Raw genomic sequence first — 20,622 nt, forward strand, 5'->3', positions numbered from 1 at the left:
CACATCATGTGATATTGGCCGATGGGATGGGTACTGGGTGGGAAAGGCCTCATGATGGGATTTTCTCTGTCACTGTCTGTCTCTCTCTTCCCCCACATCTCTGAGTGTGTGTGTTTGACATATTATAATATGTTGGCCTTAGATATGTGTGACTATTCCTATCCAGTGTGTGTGTGTGTGTGTGTGTGTGTGTGTGTGTGTGTGTGTGTGTGTGTGTGTGTGTATGTGCAGACATCTGCGAATAACAGATATTTATAGCCCACTGTGTTATCAGACAAGGGCTTTATTTGTCTAAGTGTAGGAGCATGCCCAGTATGACCTTCTATATTGAGTGTGTGCATCCATTCCAGGGAGAGTTGGACTTCAGTTCAGGGTTTTGTGTGCTACAGCTACACCTAGCAACCTGGTTCTAAAGGAAATTTGTAGCTAGGTTGCCAATATGGAGACACATTGGGCGTAGCATACGGGGGATACTGTAACTCTTGCTATCTGTGCTGCTTGTGTAACATGGTTGGTTGTAGCATAGATTTTCTGACATATGTGCTGTTTTACACTGTGATGTATCATGTCATCAACTACTGACAGATATTATTCTTTGCTCACAGTTATTTACCAGGAAAATACAAGATGAATGAAGCTGAGACCAATATTCTGAGGCATACAGACTACACATTCTGGCACACACATGCCATTGTGGAGGAGTAGCTACAGACAATAGACTGCTGGTTCTGTGTAAATGGTCCGGCAACTTGTTAGCATGCTGGCTGGGGATCCCCTTCATGTGCTTTTCTCAACTTAATGAAATAGCCATATCCTACTAGGACCATACCTCTCAGCTGTACAAATACACCCAGGTTATCCAGAGGCAGGACTCATATATCTGGTCAGTTTACCTTCACATTGTGGTTTCCAAGCAGTTTTGTGGCTATTCATTCATGGGTTTGCAGTCACCGGGTAGTATGGGTGGACATTAGAGTTTCAGACTTCACACACTCCATGACATTCATGCTTCTACACCCCCCCCCCATTATTCTCTCTGCTTCCTAACATTATGGAAGCAATATCTCAGAGGTATCCCTATAGTCGGGCCTTTATCCCAGAAGTAGTTATGGCCTGGTCCACACTTCTTGCAGTAGGACATGGGGAGGCATGCTACTGGTATTTATCAGCATTTCCTTGCATTTGTTTTCTGTTTACTGTGTTAGGTTGTTAGTTAGGATCCCCTGATATTCTCTACATTGGCACTATGGGTGAGGCATGGGCCTTTGCCAGAGGACTGTAGTCCATTTGAGAGTGCTGCAGGCCATCTGTAGTAGGCCAGTGCATGCTGTCACTCATCCGTTCCCAGGCTGCATGCCAGTGGATTACTCTGGGGTGACAGTGGTAAGTGGTTGAATTGTTCCTGTCAGTCCTTCTTGTTCATACTGATCCATGAGTCTGGATGTGGGCAGGTTGCTGCTTACAGCTAGGGACACACCTGCATGGGGACACCTCTTCAGCATGCAGCATCATGTATGTATTCCCATACAGAGATGGGTTCATGCTGTACTCATTCCCTACAGCAAGGCTATGACCTGTGATAAACCTGTGGCTGATGGTGGTGTGAGCTGGGTGCATGTGTGATATGGAAGCTACTGGCACCTGACTCACAGATTATACCTGGGACATTACCCTTATGCTGCCTTGTGTGTGGATATGGGCAGCCTGTCATTACTTTAAAACTGTGCTTTTTGTGGTCTGCCAGTGATTGGCCAGACTACCAGTATTCCATACTAGAAGGATAACTAATGTGATGCTAACCTCTATGTATAATTCCAAAGTTGTGTGCAGTTGACAGTTATTTTATATGCACTCTGTGTAGGGTACTTCCACCTGTGTACAGTTTCTATATATGGGCCCCCATTCATGGCATGTCCAGTTTTCCGACGGTGACAGATATTGACATCTGGACAGTGAGTATGTACAGCTGCTGACATGGCTGTAGCTGAGAAGCAGTGTGGTTGGCACTACAGTTGTTGGAACATGGCCCTGTCGACCACTGTACTGTACCTAGGCCACTGAGACACAACCATCCAGGCGTACATGCTGACCATGTCCAGGCAATATTATACACACAACAAACTTACCACACTGACCCCTGCATATTGTACACATGCAACAATCTAGCATGTAGATTGGGACAGATCTGGCAGTCTGGGCTCCAGTGATATTACTCCTCAAACTTACATGTTACTGCATTTCTACATGGGATTGTGTGTGGGAGGGTGCACACCTGAAGACTTTAAACATTGCAATGACTGTACTGGTATTTCAGTTACCCTGTTGATTTCCATTTCATATTGTATTGTGACCTATAATTCAGAAAGGAGGCATATCAGTAGAGTACACATGTTAGATTTTAATGGCATACATTTCAGTTTCAGACTTCTTACCCTTCAGAACTAAAATGCAACTACCAGACCTGTTGCAGTATGTCTGTGTAGGTCTGGAGGGGGTCTGTTCACCATTGCCATCATTTGGGGTCCTTAGCCCAGCCTTTCTTTATGATCATCTACACCTGTCCTGCTGGGTGAGGCTGGTAGTGGGTATGTGACCCTCACTGACATCCATGTGTGTGACCTATTGACACCCACAGTTATTTGGGCCATCACATGTACTGCAGTGGGGGTTGTCACCTTGTGTAGTGCTGCCTAGTATGTTGTGGATTTCCTGCTGTCCCATATAGCTATCAGCTGTCTGCTTCTATCCCATTCAGCCACCCAATTCCCTTGCATGCTTGCATCCATACCATACATACTCCATTCAATAATTGATAGGAAGGGTGACTTACCTTATTGCTGGGCCAATATTGAGGACGGTCCTGGAGGGCTGACTATGTCGGATGCACCTAGTACATTCCCTGCACATGGTAAAGCTCAGGTAGTGTCATGTTTGGCGTCCATTTTACTGTATGTGTGAGTCAGAGAGAGGTATCAGTCCCTGGGTCCCTACAGTGTCAGTGTGGGTGCTATGCATTGCCTTTTTGCCACGGACAGGGCATACTGGGCATGCATCCATCTGCCTACAGCGGTAGGCTCAGGAAGTTCATCCTCTGAGTCCCTCTGTGCCTGTGCTGGCTTTGGCAATGGTGGGGGGGGGGGCTGTGTGGCCCTGCCCCATGCTGTTCCTGCTGCAGCTGTTTACACAGGATTATATCGTGTAGCCTGGAACATACTATGACCATTTGTGTACATGTAGCTGGAGAGTACTGCAAGGCTCCACCGGATATGTCAAGACAGCGCAACCGTGACTTGAGCTTCCCAAACACACACTCTATAACGATCCTGGTTTGTGTGTGTGCCTCATTATGGAGTTCTTGATCAGGTGTGTGTGCATTTCTGATAGGTATCATCAACCACGGCTCCAGTGCATAGCCAGCATCCCCCACTAGATGGCCATATGGGATTACCCCCTGGCAAATCTCTGATAGAGCTGTGAGAAATGTCAGATGTGGGAGTCGTGATAGCTTCCAGGGCTGTCAGCACACACATTCATGATAATGCCCTGGGCATCATACATGACCTGGCAGTTGATGGAGGGGAAGCCCTTGTGGTTTATGTAGACCCTACCCTGCTCACCAGGTGTTGATTTGATGCAGATGTGCATGCAGTCTATAGCACCAACTACCTCAGGGTATTCTGCTATACGGTGGAAGAGATGCATACTTCTGGTCAACGGCTCATGGGTGGAAAATATATGTGCTCATTGGCATGTGGTTTTATGGCATCCAGGAACTGGTGAAGTACCCTGGATGCTGATGCCTGTGAGACCCCCATGATATCCCCAGTTGGTCTTTGGAAGGTACCTGTGGCTAGTATTCTTAAGCCTATACACACCTTGGTATCCACTGGGATGGGTTCCTGTCTGTTGATTCTGTATGTGAGGTGGGGACGGCACAGCTGGACAATTTACTGTAGAAAGTCCCTGTCCACCCTATAGCGCTCCACTATTTCTAGCTCATGAAGGTCCTGGTAGGTTACCCTGGGTTTGTACACTCTTCTCCTCCTCCTCATTGTGGGTCAGTTGTCAGCATTCTCCTCCTCACCACCCTCAGTCTCTAGCACATATTGATGGAGTAAAGCAGCAGCAGCCTCTGACATTTTTAATTAGTTTTACCAGTTAAAAATCCCCCATCTGTGTACACTGGTGATGTAGAGTTTGTGGGAAAAAACAGTCTGAAAGATGTTTGCATAGTTTATAGTAGTATGCTGGGCTGCTGCATGTGTAATTGGCTGATTCTGATACATTCCACCTGCCAGCTATGCTAGGTGTCCTTGATTGCCTTCCTACTGCTGTTTCCCCTTCCCACTTCCTCCATATTTAATCCCCGAGGCACACTGCACATACCCAGTGCTGAAATGTAAACAGTGCTGCCATTTCCTCTTTTTATTTCTTCTTTATGTTTAAAACCCAGTGTGCTGCGCGCACATCTATTTAGGCTATGTACACAGTGCTCAGGCACATCTGACACACCTGCTTCCTTAGCTGTGCTTAGCTAAAGGCAAACATGTGCCACGGAGCTCCAACTTTTAATGTCAATGGCCTTATATTTGGTCTTTGGCATGTCTAATGTACATAATACATGCTTTTTCATGAGCTGTCATGCCTCTGTTTTGTCAGTTGTAGAAGTGGACTCAGTTATTTTCCAAATATATTTATGCACTGACACTGTTCTAGCATGGAGACCTGGCAGCTTGTTGAATCACTAAATCACCTCATTTGCATGGTTTTCACCATCAAATGGGGTGATTTGCATGTTTGTCTGGTTTCTGTGCTGGAAGAGTATAGGGCTGCTCGTGCACGTGAAAACGGCACTATACTGCATCTCTCAGTGGTCATTTTCCATGCATGAGCTCCTACACTGTTCCTGCACAGAATTTGCGGCTTCCTGAATCCCATTGATAGTGTTTTTGCCTTCTGTTTGTAATGTAGGTGTTGGTACACCTGAATGTGTGTATGAGGTTCCCAGTGACTGATCTATTGTGCATAGTTTGCATATTCACATACTGAATGGGTGTCTCATGTGCACAGTATTCGCACTGTTGTTGACACTCTGTGCTATGCCCTACCGTTCAACATGGGTATTGCATCTGCCTGCAATACTTTTAATAGTTTTGTTAAAACATACCTGTATCTTGTGTACTTGTGCACAGTCGTTTTTGCACCATTTCATGATCAGCAAGGAGCATTAGGATGTTTGCATTTTGCAGGGTAGTGATTGCTATGTTGGATCATATAAATGTATCAGATACATATGGGCAGTTCCCCTTAATTGAATGCATAGACCACCAATGTAACATTCATGCATATGCCGTGGCAATGATAATTTATTCAGTAACAGTACAGTATGCCATCTTTGGTCTATATTACATTTCCATATCCATTTGTCATTCACATAAATTCGCACCTTTTGGCAAATGGTGCACATATTCAATGATTTATCTGCATGTCTCTGCACATATCGCAGTCCATTGTGAAATACCATTGTACCTCTGAAATGTGAGCAGTCACTGACTTAATGTTAATGTGCTGTAATGCTGCTCGCAGGACTGTCCTGTACTCAGTAATGAGCAAGGTCTGTGACATATAAATGCAGATGTTCATTCCACATGTTGTTTTACATTAGCATGACAATATATGTGTATGTGATAATTATTGGCTAGCTTATGAAATGCCTGTTGATGTTACATAATTGCACAATACTATGTGTGTGATTTATACATGGGCATTTTTGTTAATGTCAGAAGTGCATTTGGTCCGTTGCTTCAACATATTTTTGGTTGACTTCAACAGCACTCTATGTGGTATACATATGCATTTGCAATGTGGCACCTTACCTTGCTTTCATGCTTTATTGTTTGCCTACGTAGATTGGATGCCATATCTTCCTTCATATGGGCCCTTCTTGTTAACCTCCTTTCCACCTTTGTAGGTATGTAATATATCCTGTAGACTTGTTTCCCTATGTTGGAATTCTTGTCCATTATTATATATTAGTTTAGTTACATGGTCAACATATGCTAACTTTATGGATGTTATACAGATGCAGGACATATGCACACAAGTCACTAGTATTCCAAGATCAACAGTTGTTCATCTGTGATGTTGCTTGGCTTGCATTTGCACTGCTGACAGACTACTTGTATCTGTGTTTATTTATCCAATGTGTACTGTGGTCCCTATTTATTAACCTGCATCACACATATACAATTCATCATACACATCCAGGAATGACTGCTACATAGTTTGTAACATGTTATAAATTGATTGTGCACAGATATATATAGATAGATATTTCTGCATCTCACCATGGCTGGTATGCATCCCCACATTGTTTGCCAACATTCCATTGCTCATGTTGTGCAGTGTGCCACCTGTGTAACTTACCTGTCCTTGTTGTTTATTTCCAACCTGTGTTGTGTTGCTTGTTATATGGGTATACCTGCAAGAAGGTCTTCTTCTCCTCCTCTTTCCCTATTTTTACCTTTCCTTCTATTTTTACAAAAATAAAAAGTGGGCTTATTCCCACTACAAAAGTGCTCATATGCCTCTGACTCTCCCTCAAAGTTTCTTATTCCATCATACCTCTTTTGTGTTCCTCTTCCTTACCTATAACCCAAGTCTGCTTTTCTATCTTCCTATTTCCTTGTGTGAGTGTGTTATCTGTGTTCCCCAGACATGTCCTGGACCCATTGTTAGCTAATGTTATCTGTGGTGATGCAGCCATGATTGCCCTTTGCCTTTATTGATATTTTTTATAAGAAACATCATGGATTCTGCCAGAATCTATAAGGGGCAGCTATTATATTTTAATAATAATGGATTTAAGTAGGTATTTTATAGCTGTCTGCAAGCTTACTATGAGATTATGTTATAGATATGTATTTATGAATGTCAGGCTGCTTAGATTGCAAGATTCTTTCTGTACCCTTGTTATTGTAAATCACGCTTTGACAGCTATTTTCCATGGCTTACAGAGTAGCTGTTATTCATATACTGTATGCCGTTATTACTGAGATACTCTGTTATACACTGAGATATTCCAAGTTCCCTGTTGCATATTTATATAATACATGGTTATCCACAACTTTTTCTCTGATATCGGTGTAATGGACCAGATTATGTGAACTTTACGAAATCTGGCCCATGGTGTACCAAGATAGTTCTATGGAAACTGGTAAAAATAAGTTACCAGTAAAAGAGAATATGCCATATAAAAAGAAAGCTTTAAGAATGTCTGTTCTTTGTGGGGGGAAGAGACAACAGAGCATGTTTTCTTGAAAAATAAAAGAGTCAAAAAAGTTGTGTGAAGAAATTTTTTTGAGAATATTAATGACCTAAACAATATAAATATAAATAAAATTATGTTTGGATATAAGAAGAATAAGAAGAAAGAATATGTGAAGCTAGATATGAAATTATTTTTTATAATATGGGTCATTTGGGATAAAAGTCTGAATTAAATTTTGTTAAACAGGAAATGGATTTTGACAGATATATTGTGAAAAATATTTTTATTAGTAACGGTGCCCTGTATATTAGTCACAGTTGACTGTGGAAGAAGGATCGGGGATCATTTATGGAAGAATAACTATGAGGATTTTATGAGAAAAAATGTAAATGGTAGCAAATATGGAATATGAAATGTATAGCCAAACTATTGTCAGATTCCCTAGCTCCCATTCCAATATCTCCCCCTCCCCATACCTTCTCCTCTGATCTCAAAACACACATACCCCTTCCTTCAGCCTCAATCCTGTGCCCACACAAATACAAAAGCTCTTCCTCTGACTGAAACCATGCTCCAATGCACCAGATAATTTACCTGCATCCTTTCTCAAACTATCTGCCAACAGCATAGCCTTCCCTAGCTCCATCATAATAAATAGGTCCATCCAAAAATCGTATGTTCTCTCACTCTGGAGACAAGCATTTATAACCCCACTCCATAAAGGCAGTAAAAACACTGACACCACTAATTTCCGTCCTAGTGCCATACTTTCATCACTCTCAAAAGTCCTGGAAAAAATGTATTAATTCACAACTGATGCCTTGTCTAACACAAAACAACCTCCTAACCCCCACACAACATGGATTCCATCCTGGCCAGAGTACCATCACTGCACTCCTCTCCTTCCTTGAGTCCATTAACCATGCTCATGACTCTGGCAAAATTGTATCAACCCTGTTCCTAGACCTTTTCAAAGCCTTCAACACCATCTGTCACCCTATACTCCTATCACAACTCTTCTCCCTCAATCTTGCCCCTACCACCACAGCTTGGTTCACCAGCTACCTCTCCAAAAGGCAACAAGCTGTTGAATGGAAACTTTCCACCTCTTCTTTTCTATACACACCTACTGGGGTATCCCAAGGTTCTGTCCTTGTCCCCTTACTTTTCAATATATTCTTCAGCAGCTTTCACTACTTCATCTCCAATTCTACACTAATCTAGTATGCAGATAATTCGACAATCATCTGCACATCGCTCACCACTTTCGACCTTCTGCAGATAACCCTGTCAGCTTTCTCAAATACTGAAACCTGGATGCAAAACAACCACTTAGCCCTTAACACCAATAAAACCAAATGAATGATTTTTTTCCCCGTATTAACACTTCCCCATTGATGAAAACTCCTAAAATAACACCCCCATTGAAATTATCCCTCACACCAAACTGCTTGGTGTCATTATTGACAAACATCTAAAATTCGATATCCACATCCAAACTAACATAAAAAAAACACCACAAATTAGGACTCCTATATAGGCATAACCGTTATCTCACCCCCTCCACCTGAAAGACCCTTGCCTCCACATACCTTCTCCCCTCCTTAATGTATGGCATTCATCTGTTCTTGAATCTTCAGCTTGGCCTTCAAACTAAATTAGAAGCCTGCTACAATAAAATATACAAATTCGCCACCAACTCTAGGAACTCATCCCAGCACTGCATTTCCCTCCACTCACTGCAATGGCTCAAGCTTCCTAACTATCTGAACCTCCTTAAACTCATCATTACCCATAAGCTCATATTTAACCCATCCTCCTGCCCCTCTTTCCACCTCCTTAAACCCCTATGTTCCTAATTGCTCACTTAGGTCAGAAAATCAGAACCTCCTCAAAATCTACAAACCTTTACTGCCACCTGGATAACCTCTGCTATCCTACTCCTTAGCTAAACTATGGAACTCTCTTCCTCCCTCCCTTAGAAATACTCATAACCACTCTAACTTTAAATCCCTCCTCCACTCCTACCTATCTTCAAAGTGGGAATGCCCTTGTTCCTTCCCTACATAGGACCCTCCTGTATAAAAAGCCACCCTCTAACTCTATGCATCATCTCTCCACTCACATCATTTGCCCTCCTACTCCTCATTAACCTCCAGATTGTAATAGTTTATTTCCAACAATTTCTCGTCCTCAATTGTAATTTACTGTTAATGACCTTAAGACTATACTGTTACTATATTTTTACTACTATTATCGTGGAATGTAAAATTTCAATTGTAATTCACTGTTAATAACTGCACAGTTGCTAGATTTTATTATTATTGTAGAATGTAGATTTTTTTTTTACTGTAGAATGCTTCATAAAACTGTATGACTTTTTTGCTTTGTATGTGTATATGCTAATATGTTTGTCATTGTTACTGGAGCTTTTCTCCCCAGGCTTCCACTAAAAAGGGGCTCTTTTTAGGCCCAGTGGACTTCCCCAGTCATCAAACTGCAATAAATAAATAAATAAATAAATAGAAATTTGTATAATGTGTTTGTACATACATAGATTATATATATATATATATATATATATATATATATATATATATATATATATATGTAAAGAATGTTTTGTTGACTAAAGGACTGCTGCTGCTTTTTTTTTTTTTTTTTTTTTTTAATAAATGCCAGGCGATCTTTTACATCCACCTGTACTATCATTAATTTAAGTAGATGAGATCTTGGTTTAATGTTTCATCTGAACAACAGCATCACCCTTATAGCGGGCAGGAATGCCAGGAATCAATCTATCTGATGTGGGAATGAAATCCACAACCTTCTGCACCATAGGCAAGTGTACTACCTGCTGTAATACTGACACATGCTTAAGGTGGGTGCTGGACTTCATCATAATTGTATTTTTATCTCCCAACCTATTTGTGATTTTCATGAACAGGATATCAATGAGCAGCTAAGGTTTGGAGATCACCCATTCTGGGGATGTGAAGGTTTCATGTTATTTGCAGATGATAATGTCCTCTTAACTTGCCCTGACTGTGATCTTTGGTATGCACAATTAGAGAACTTTGATTCTAAATAGAAGTAGCTGGGATGAAAATAATCAGTCTTGGAAAAGAATGCATGGATTGTTGCAGGAGAGAAATGGAAAATAACTCAGATAAAGGAGTTTTGGTTGCTTGTGGTTTTGCTCATGAGTGAAGTTAAAGGGAATAAGAGGAATGACTAAGGCATGGGTCCAACAGTAGCAGTACTGCGGGTATTGTACTAGACTGTGATGATGAACCGAGAGCATAATCCTAGGACAAAGCTCTCAGTTTACTGGTTAACCTTTGTCCCTATCCTCACTTATCATCATCAGTGACAGGTTGAGATTGTGAAAACAGGTAGCAGAAAAAGGATTCTTCACACTCTTTCTGGATTTATTCTGTCTGATAGAATGAAGATTCTGACAATCCAGAATGTTCTTGGGAATCATCTACTGCTCCTTCATTTTGAGAGGAGTCAGTTGAGGTGGTTTGGCCACCTTGTGAGATGCCGTCTAGATATCTCCAATGGTGGGAGTTATGAGGCATCTCCTATTAGAATGAGGTGTCTGGACACATTCAGAACACATCATAGAGATAAAGGATCCAACTGCTCTGCACATTTAGAGATCCCATAACATGAGTTGAAGACTGTTCATTGTGCTAAAGATGTCTGATATATCCTGACTGGCTTAAAATCACTGTGACCTTCTCCAGGACAAAAGTTTTAGAAAAATGAATGAATGTATGAATGTCCTTATTTCAGATTATGTACTATGCCTCTACCAGAATGTAGGTATACAGTCACTAGCAAGCTGGTTGAATTAAAGCCACCTAACCATGGTGACCATCTTGTGAACATGCTAACATACCTGCTCATCAAAATCAGCCATTGTACAGTCACTCAGTAACCTGTAGAGACATTCAGCACCATACGGAATGCTTACACTGATGATCAGGTATATCAGGCAGACTGTGAACAATCACTAACAGAATGATGGCATAAGATGCACAGGTGGGAGGAAAGTGTTACTGGTAAGGCTACAACAGTTTAGCACACTATGTCTGTTGAACAGAGTCATATCTGCAATGTGACTGGATATATTGTGGAGGCCTAGCAATATGCATGCAGGACCATTTTTTTTCTCTCCTTTACTTGATCTGCTTCCTTCTGTTGTAAATTCCATGACTGGTATGTCACACAGCAGTTTTCAGTTGGAATTTATTCTACACTGGTGTTGTTTTTCCTTTATTTTTTTTTCTTTTATTTCTTGCTTTCTTTTTTGTAAAATTACACTTATTTTCAGATATTTGAGATGCAGCCAGCTCACTGCATCTCTGCTCCCCCACTAACCAGAGATGTAGCAGTAAAACTGACTAAGCTAAAGGAAATTCAGTTGCTGAAAGTATGACCATAGAGGAGTGTCTGCATCGTAGATTTTCCAAACCATTGGGAAACATATACCCAACATAACTTGCCATATGCTTAGAAAGGTTCTGTGCCACAAAGTTTTCATATGTCTTGGAAAATTTGTTGCACTTTATTATAGCAAGAAGTGGTAAGTGTGAACAGATGAAGATTAAGAAACAGTACCCAAAATGTTATTATTTGCATTTAACAAAATAAATGAAGCATTAGAATCTGGCTAGCTAGTTTCAAGCAAAGAAGCTAACAAAAGAAAAACTGCATAAAATTATAGGTATTTCTTGAATCGAAAATGAAATGTTTATATCCATTTTCGGTAGAGATGTTCATTAATAACTCATCAATGAGTGTGACAAAAGAGAAGAAGCCCTGTTCTTCAGATCCAAGTGTGAGTATCATGCCTGTCTGAACTCAAATAATTAGACAATACAAAGCAAGTTTAGTACAGCACCGCATGGATAAATAATGAAGTTGAAAAACAGCGTGATAGTTCACAGCAAGCAATAAAGTATGAATAGTAGGAAAATGCCTTTTAAGGAAGGTAAACATCTCATCTCACCCAGCACACTTACAGAGTATTCACTGGGAGAACATTTTTTTATAAAGTACAACTAAATATTACTTGATAAGGAGACAGTCATTTAAGGAAAGGGAAGAACATGGAGAAGTGGGCAGCATCATTGTGGCCTTACAAAAAAACTGGTACTTTCTTGCCAGTGTGGATTCTTTAGTTGCAATTTTCACTAGTATTGATGGGAGAGTTTCTGTTAATGCATGTGACATTTACCACATTTAAAGTTTTCATCTTTTGCTACTTTATCTGTGCTAAAAATGCCATAATGCTTTCTTGACACTCTAGGATCATACAGTGCATTAAGATGAGTTTTGCATTCAGTGCTCTGTATAAACCTAGATTCCATTTCTTTGATAACCTCCACAAAATGCTAACGTGTTACATTCAGAAATACCAAAATGATGTCTCTTTAGATAAATGATTACTCTTGAGAAATTTTAAGACGCTTTTTGTAAAAGCAGACTACTGCTATTCGACTGATTTTCATGATTAGTGTTTGAGTCAATTTTCCACCATTCACCACACTGGCATAACATCACTCCAATTGATTTATAATCATGGACTTGGAGCAAACATACTGCAAAAACATAGAATATCTGCCTCCCTACTGTAATGAAGGAGAAAAGGAATGCACAACTGATATTTATTGGCATCTGGATTTATTCTGTCAGCTACACTAGACAAACAAATGAAGTGCAGTTTTTCAGGGTAAACACATTTAAAATGTAAATACTCATTTCAGAACATGCATTTTGATTCTTGTTGGATGTGACAAAGTGGTAGGGATTGAGGCACAAAAAATAAAATTGTTTAAAATATTACTTTGCACAGCCCTATTAATTTGGGAAATACTTACTCTGAGTGAGTGGGAAAGCTGTTGTCAAGGATTTCATAATCTACAGAGATTACGGATGGAAATTACAAATAAGAGCTATGGTTCACATTCCACTTGGTAATGCCAGATGTGCTCCTTACTGAGTTACTGAATATCCACTGTTTGCTGTATCCTGATTTGTTACTATTGTTACAACAAAGTATACTGCATTAGTAATTTTTAATTAATGTTAATCTTATCTCATACTGCTGCTAGTTTATGCAGCAGTAATGCAACAAATCTAGTCTATCTTTTATGTGTTTAAACAGAAAACAAGATACCTAACAGAATTTTTAATCTCTGCCATCATTGCAGATTTCCCTAAACTTCTGTCTCCTTCATAGCAATGAAATATACAGAAATGCATTTTCTTTTTCATTAGAAACTGATCCAGCATGAGTGTCACTGCACATCATTTGTCGTTTTTTTTTTTTTCTGACATTTTTTCTAGAATGTCATCTGAGCCTGGGTTTATTGAAACACTCTAAAGTAAAAGTTAATGTGGCAGATGAATATGGTCAAAGACTTCTTTGCCAGGAACCTGCTGAAAAAGTTTCTCCCTGAGGCATAATTCCCAAGAAACTTAAATAATCTGTCATCCTATTTTATTTTACTTTTTTCCTTTAGGAAAATATGTTATCAGTTCAGGAAGCATGACCTGACAAGTGTCATAATTACTGCATGACTTTTTGTCAGAAAAAAAGCCAGCAGTTTCAAACATAAGCAGTGCATAAAGAGAACATCCATTACATCCACTAAAAGACATTAGCAATGCTGATATATGTTAGGACACCATATAATCCAAATAGTGCACTATATGCCAATGTAATGCTTGTGCTTGCATTTCACAGGTCAGTGACCTTACGGTGCTTATAAAGGTAGAAGATGTATAAGCTATGGTAGTTTGCACAGATGGGTTGTCTTACCATCAGCATTTGCAGACCACTCTTACATACTTTCAAAACTCTACAGCTCAATCACCAGGTATCTAATCTTTTTGGAAAATCAACCATTTTGACTAACCTATGGGTGGACAAAGATTGAATTCTCGAGTGTCATTTGCTCGAAATTCAGCACCCCCCCCCCCCGAGGATCAGAACAACACCATAGGAAATCACTGTCAGTGAGTTGAGCCAACAGTGATGCCTTTTTTGAGGGAAATTTCACACTTCTCCAAGCTGGTGTGATCACAGAGTTGGTATGTGTAAGTTTTTGTTCGGGTAATGCAGTATGGGGATTCTGATCCTTGGCGGGTTGAACTTTGTCCACTCGTAGAGGAAGCAGACATTCCACTTGCATACCTTTCCACAGTATTTCTTGCCCTGGTATCCTGCTGATTAGACTGTGGTAGTGCCCTGTACCTATGGTTTTCTGACTACTTGCATATTGTTCAATAACCCAACTCCATTAGTGGGGTGTCTCATTACCAATAAAGTGGCCCATTCATCAGCAGGCAGTTTTTCAAGTTCAAGGCATTGTCTTTTAGGCCCCACACAACTTGGATCCCCTCAATTTTGAGAACCTTCTTCTTACATGGTATCAATCACTCTCTTCCATCTAATTACCCATCAAGGAACTCAACTTTATGTCTTGAGTCTTCTGACATTCATGTTTTTGTTTATCAAATACTACTCCTGCAGAACATGTTATTGAAGTGACTGAAGTTATCCCTCATGGTAAATGACTCTAAACACTTAAAAACTTATTTGTTTGGACCGTCTTACTGCTAACTAATGTTTAGTTTTATTACTGTAGTTATGCTATTTTATCATGCATCTTATTCTGGCCATTATTTTTTTTTACTCTTCTTTACCTGATTTTATTTTTTTATTTATTTATGTATTTATTGACATTTGTTAACCAGGTTGGCCCAACTGGGCTTGTGGCCCATTTTCAGTGGAGACCCAAGAAGAAAAGCACCATTACTAGACTTCAACAGTCATTACAATACTAACAATATATGAGTCAATACAGATATGAGAGACAGAAGAGATTTACATAAGTTGTTATACAGGAAAGGTCTATATACAAAGTAGAAAGCATACATAAAGCAAAATCACACATAATATTTTACATGGAGAATATATTTAAGTATAAAGTAAAAAAAAATCTATATATTTTTTTCATAGACATTGATTGACTGAAATCAGTATATGGCAATTTACGTGGAGTTGCGCATAGTGGTGGAGTAAAATTCATGTGAAAGGAGTGTAAGGAGGCTAATTCGGGTCATGGCAGGGGCAAGTCTTGGAGTTGAGTAGATGACTTTTTAGTTCAGTTTTAAAATGAGAGAAGTGGGTAATGGAACGTATGTCAGGAGAACGTTTGCTCCAGGCATGGGCAACAGAGTATTTATATAGTATTTTGCCTACAGATTTTTTTGGTTGGTATATGTCCATTAGCTGCTGGTTTGAAGTATAGAGGGTCCGAGATGGAGCATAAGTAGAGATTAAGGAAGAAAGAGATGGACAGAATGAGGGTTTGTAAAGAATAGAATGTAGCATATGAAATTGAGATAGTAGCAGTTGGGGGAGTTCAAGCCATTGGAGAGAGTTTAATGTAGTACAGTGGTGTGAATTGTATGGGGAGTTAGTAAAGAATCTAGCTATTTGGTGGTAAGTTTGTTGGACTTTATTCTATGTAGTGGCCTGAATGTTGGTAGGAACTGGAGTGGCATATGGGGGGGGTGCCTGTCCTAGGGTGAGTTAGGGGTTAGAATGTTTGTGTTCTGATACAGTAGGCCTAGTTTCTGGTGTGTTTTTTTATACATTAGAATATGTGCAGGTTGATTTTTAGTTCATCATCAATGATGACCCCTAAGAGTTTTGTGTGGACATCGGGTTGGATAGTTGTGTTGTTAGAATATTTAATAACAAAGGTGGTTTTATGGTGAGTAAGGGAACAGGGAAGGAAGAGTAGGAGTTTAGTCTTTTTGGGGTTTAGGATCAATAGGTTGTCTGATAGCCATTGTTCAGTGGATAGAAATGCATGTTGGGTTAGGGTATGGAGCTCAGAGATGTTTGAGATAGAGATTAGTGTAGAGTCATCAGCAGATTGAATGAGGGAAGATTCTTTGCAGGAAGTAAAAAGATCATTGGTGAAGATATTAAACAGAAGGGGGCCTAAGCTGGAGCCTTGAGGAACACCTGTTGGGCTGGGAAGGAAAGGTGAGGAGGATGAGAGCCATTTGACAGATTGTTCCCTACTTGATAGGTAACTAGTTCGGAAGAAGATAGGTTGAGATTGGCAAGTCTTGATAGTAGTACAGGATGAGAGACAGTACTGAAAACTTTAAAGAGGTCAAAGAAGAGACGGGAAACAAGATTATTGTTGTCTAGAGCCTCAGTGATGGTGTGAGTGAAGGAGAGGAGGACAGTGGTAGTGCCATGGTTGGCACAAAATCTGTGTTGGGTGGGGGCTGAGTAGGTTGTGCTGGAGGAGGTGGTTAAGAAGCTGTGTGTGAATATATTTTTCTTGTATCTTAGAGAGATGGGACAGAATGGCAATGGGTCAGTAGTTGGCAGGGTCACTGGAGTTTCCACCTTTATATAGAGGGATAATGAAGAAAGATTTCCACAGGGTGAGAATGGTTGATTCAAGAATTGATCTATTTATTAGTATAGATATAGGATAGGCAATAGAGTCAGCAGCTAGTCTGAGGAAGGTAGGAGGTAGATTGTCAGTGGAGGGAGTGCAGGGTTTGAGCTTAAGAAGTAGAGATTTGATGTAACTAATAGGAACTGGCTGACAGGAAAACAGAGTTGTGTTTGGAGGATTGGGAGGAGTAGGCATCGAAGTACAGTTTGGGTTAGATGGCATGAGATTCTGGATGATATCAATAAAGTGTTTATTTAGGAGGGTAACGGTTTCCTGTTGGGATGTGTTTGGATAAGGGGAGGGGTTAGAGAGACTGCCTGGATAGAGGATTTTATTCAGAGTAGACCAAAATTTCGAAGATTGGATTTGTTGTTAAGCTGGGCAGATCTATAGTAGAACCTTTTGTCATTTGTAGTTTGTTTTTTAGCAAGGTTCCTCAGTTGTCTATATTTGATAAGAAAAGGTAGTTGTTTTGTTTTACTCCAGGCTTTCCAACACTGTCTCTTTGTTTCATAAGGGACTTAGTTTCCTTGGAAAGCCATGGAGCATGATTTTATTTTACTCTGATCTGCCTAGAGGGAGCTTGGGAGTCCAAAGTATCCAGGAAGATGTTATCGAACATACTTACAGCACCATTGAGGGGGATTTGACTTAGATGGACCAATCTATACTGGAGAGAATAGAGTTAAATTGGAAGATATGAAAAGTAGATCGTTTCTGACAATCTCTAATAAGGTGGGGTTTGGGTGTTTAGGAGTAGTATCTTAAGATAGAGGTAAGGAGATGGTCACTAATGGTGTCAGGTAGAGCAGTGGGACTGTAGTAGTGGTGGAGGAGCTGGTGAGAATCCAGTCAATAGTGGAGTTGAAAGATACATTTTAGTGGAAGCGGGTAGGGGATGAGATCAGTTGGTGGAAGCCATGTAGGTGGATACTGAGTTGAGGAGAGTTAGTAGACAGCTTGGACCAGTCTATGTTGACATCACCTAGGATAAGGGTTTCATATGGTATGGTGTGGGAGAACCAGGATAGGATGATTTCTAGGATGGCAGTTTGTTACCAGGAGGGAGATAAATGGAAGCAACAGCAGATTTTGTTATGAGGATTCAAATGGCAGTTGAGGATGATAAGCTCAGCTGGATAGAAGTCAAGAATAGGGGAGGAGTGTGGTGAGAGGTTAAGGCTATTGGAGTAGAGGATGGCTACGCCACCTCCTTTTTTATCAGCTCTGTCAGAGCGAAAGATGTTATAACCAGGTGGAGGTATTTCACTGTTTGAAATGTGTGGCTTAAGTCAAGTTTCTGATAAGGAAAGAATGTGAGGGGTAGTATGACCTATCTATGTGTGCAGCTCAGTCATTTTGTTTGTTAGGCTCTGAATATTCAGTGAGTATATAGTTAAGTATTTAGACGGAGATGAGTTTAGTGTCTGAGGATGGAGATGGTGAGAGATGTGTGAGGAGGGCAGGGTGGGATGGTTTTGAGGGGTGTGAGGGAGAGGGGAGAGGAAGAAGGGCCTGGGTTGGGATGGATGTCACCAGAGCAGAGTAATTTATTTTAAGAAGAGAGAGTGTAGCAAAAGGTAGATGGAGTTTGTAGAGCTTTGGCTTAGGTTTGTAGGAAGGTTTAAAGACTTGGAGCATGGAGAGTTTATGTAGACATGTGATGATGAAGTTGAATAGAGTTGGGGAGATAGTAAATGAGGAAGTCAGAAAGATGTATGTGTAAGAGGTTGGAGAGCATAAGAGTGGGTTGGAAAGGTAAAAGTGATAAGAGGTGAAGGTAGAGAGAATCAGGAGAAGTGTAGTAGGAATAAGAAGGTATTGAATGTTAGAGTGTGTTTGGCGGGGTAGAAAAGTAGGTTAAACAGTGAATAGTAGGAAGTGATGTAGGGAAGATTGACAGAATATTGAGGTGGGAGTGGCTATTGGCAGGAACTTGTGTGTGAGAGGATAGTGGGACAAGAAGAGGAGTGAGAGGTTACTATAAAGGAAATTGTAATGGGGGTGGGAATGGGGGAAGGGTAGGGGAGTGAAGTGAAGTGAGCCCTAGCGCATTTTATTGTCTCATTATATATTGGTTTCTTTTTTCAGAATTTTATGAGTGCCTATGATGAGGTATAAGCATATAAACAAAGCTGAACTTGATCTGGAACCATAGACAAACTAGATGGTAATGAGGTGTGACAGTGAAATCAGTCAGGAAGATTCCAGGGCAGCTTGCTGCAAAGCACTTTGATTGCAGGACCATTCCTCTATAGGTAACAGTGCTGTCAGTATTCTTGGCTGTGACAGTGCATGTATATGTGATGTTCCTGATATTAGTTGCAGCTTTACTGACAACTTGGCAATGCCTGTTGTAGCTGCAAGATGGAGTGACTTCATACATCATTAGTTTAAACCTCAAAATTGACATAAAGCATTGCAGACATTCTGAATGTCACTTTTACAGCTTGCAATGCAGTGACTCTTTATGAGCATGGCATTGAGTAATGTACATGAGCATATTTAACCTGTGCTCAGAATGGTTGCCAAAATACAGTGTTGTTTATTTTGGTGTTTGAGTGTCCTTCTATTGTAATAGTTTTGTTTAGCTTGGACTGTACATCAGTAGATACACGCCTAGATACATCTCCACAGTGACTCCACCAGAGACAGAGATACTTTCAGTAATATTTCAACCAAAGAATAGTGTTGTGATCACCATGCCTTGTAGCAAACAGTCACACAACCATCTAGCTTGCTTGATTACATGACACTACACAAAAGTAGAATAGTGCTATAGAAGCTAGAAGGTTCAGCACTCTGAAATTGAGAAGTATTGTTTAGGGATGGGTATACTATGTGATTATACTATTTCCATTCACAACCCCTTTTTCCCATATGGGGTCAGGGTGTCACTTTAACAGTGACAGTTATCTAGAACTAAGGTTTACACTGCTGGGTGGCTAGCCCTGCCTCAGCAGTTCTTCCACACCGTACACTCATACCTATGCACAATTTAGAGTGTCCAATCCACCTACTGCATGTCTTTGGAATGTGGGAGGAAACCCATGCAAACACAGTGAGGACATTCATATTCTGCAGCTAAAGCACCCCAGCTGAGAATCGAACCTGGTAACCTCTTGCTGTGAGTTGACAACACTATCTGCTGTGCCACTGTGCCACCCTAATTATATTCTCTGACTTACAGCAAATCAGTTGTACCAATGAAATGCATGCACCTCTGTCCCTACACATACATGACATTCAGAGTGTGTGTTATTACCAGTATTTGAGTTTGCCCTTATCTTTCTGTGTGCACATGACATGGTCATTTATCTGATTTGTTGTTACATAACCCCTATATAATAATGGAGCCCCACACAGGATCGTGAAGATGGTCATATATACAGTGACCCTAATACTAGATATTATGCATGTGGGACTCACTGATGTGGCATTCATGCAATTTAGTGCTACCTTAATCCACAAGGAAGCTCTTTGACAGGCGATATTTACAAGGCCATGGTGTCTGGTAGAGTTGTATGCCAAGCACTGCAGAATACTGACTTGCACACCTCAGACAGTTTAGCACGTAAACAACTGGATTATGGACAACTATCAAACACACCAACACAACTGTTTGTGGAGATCAAAGAGAAAAGTACTGGTACTATTCAAGGTACTGCTATTTGTGATCCTGTTCTTGCCCTTCCATCAGAATAGTGGTCCTGGCTATATTACCGGTAGGGGCCAAGATGCAATACCATTACCTGGCAGTAGCAGCATCATTCTATGTTACACAGTGTTATGGATGTTTTGGGAGTTTAGGAGCTGAATCTCTGGGACACAGCAGTCCATGCCTAT

This window comes from Protopterus annectens, chromosome 1.part0 (assembly GCF_019279795.1).
Source record: "Protopterus annectens isolate FY-2018-M chromosome 1.part0, PAN1.0, whole genome shotgun sequence".
Taxonomy (NCBI): domain Eukaryota; kingdom Metazoa; phylum Chordata; order Ceratodontiformes; family Protopteridae; genus Protopterus; species Protopterus annectens.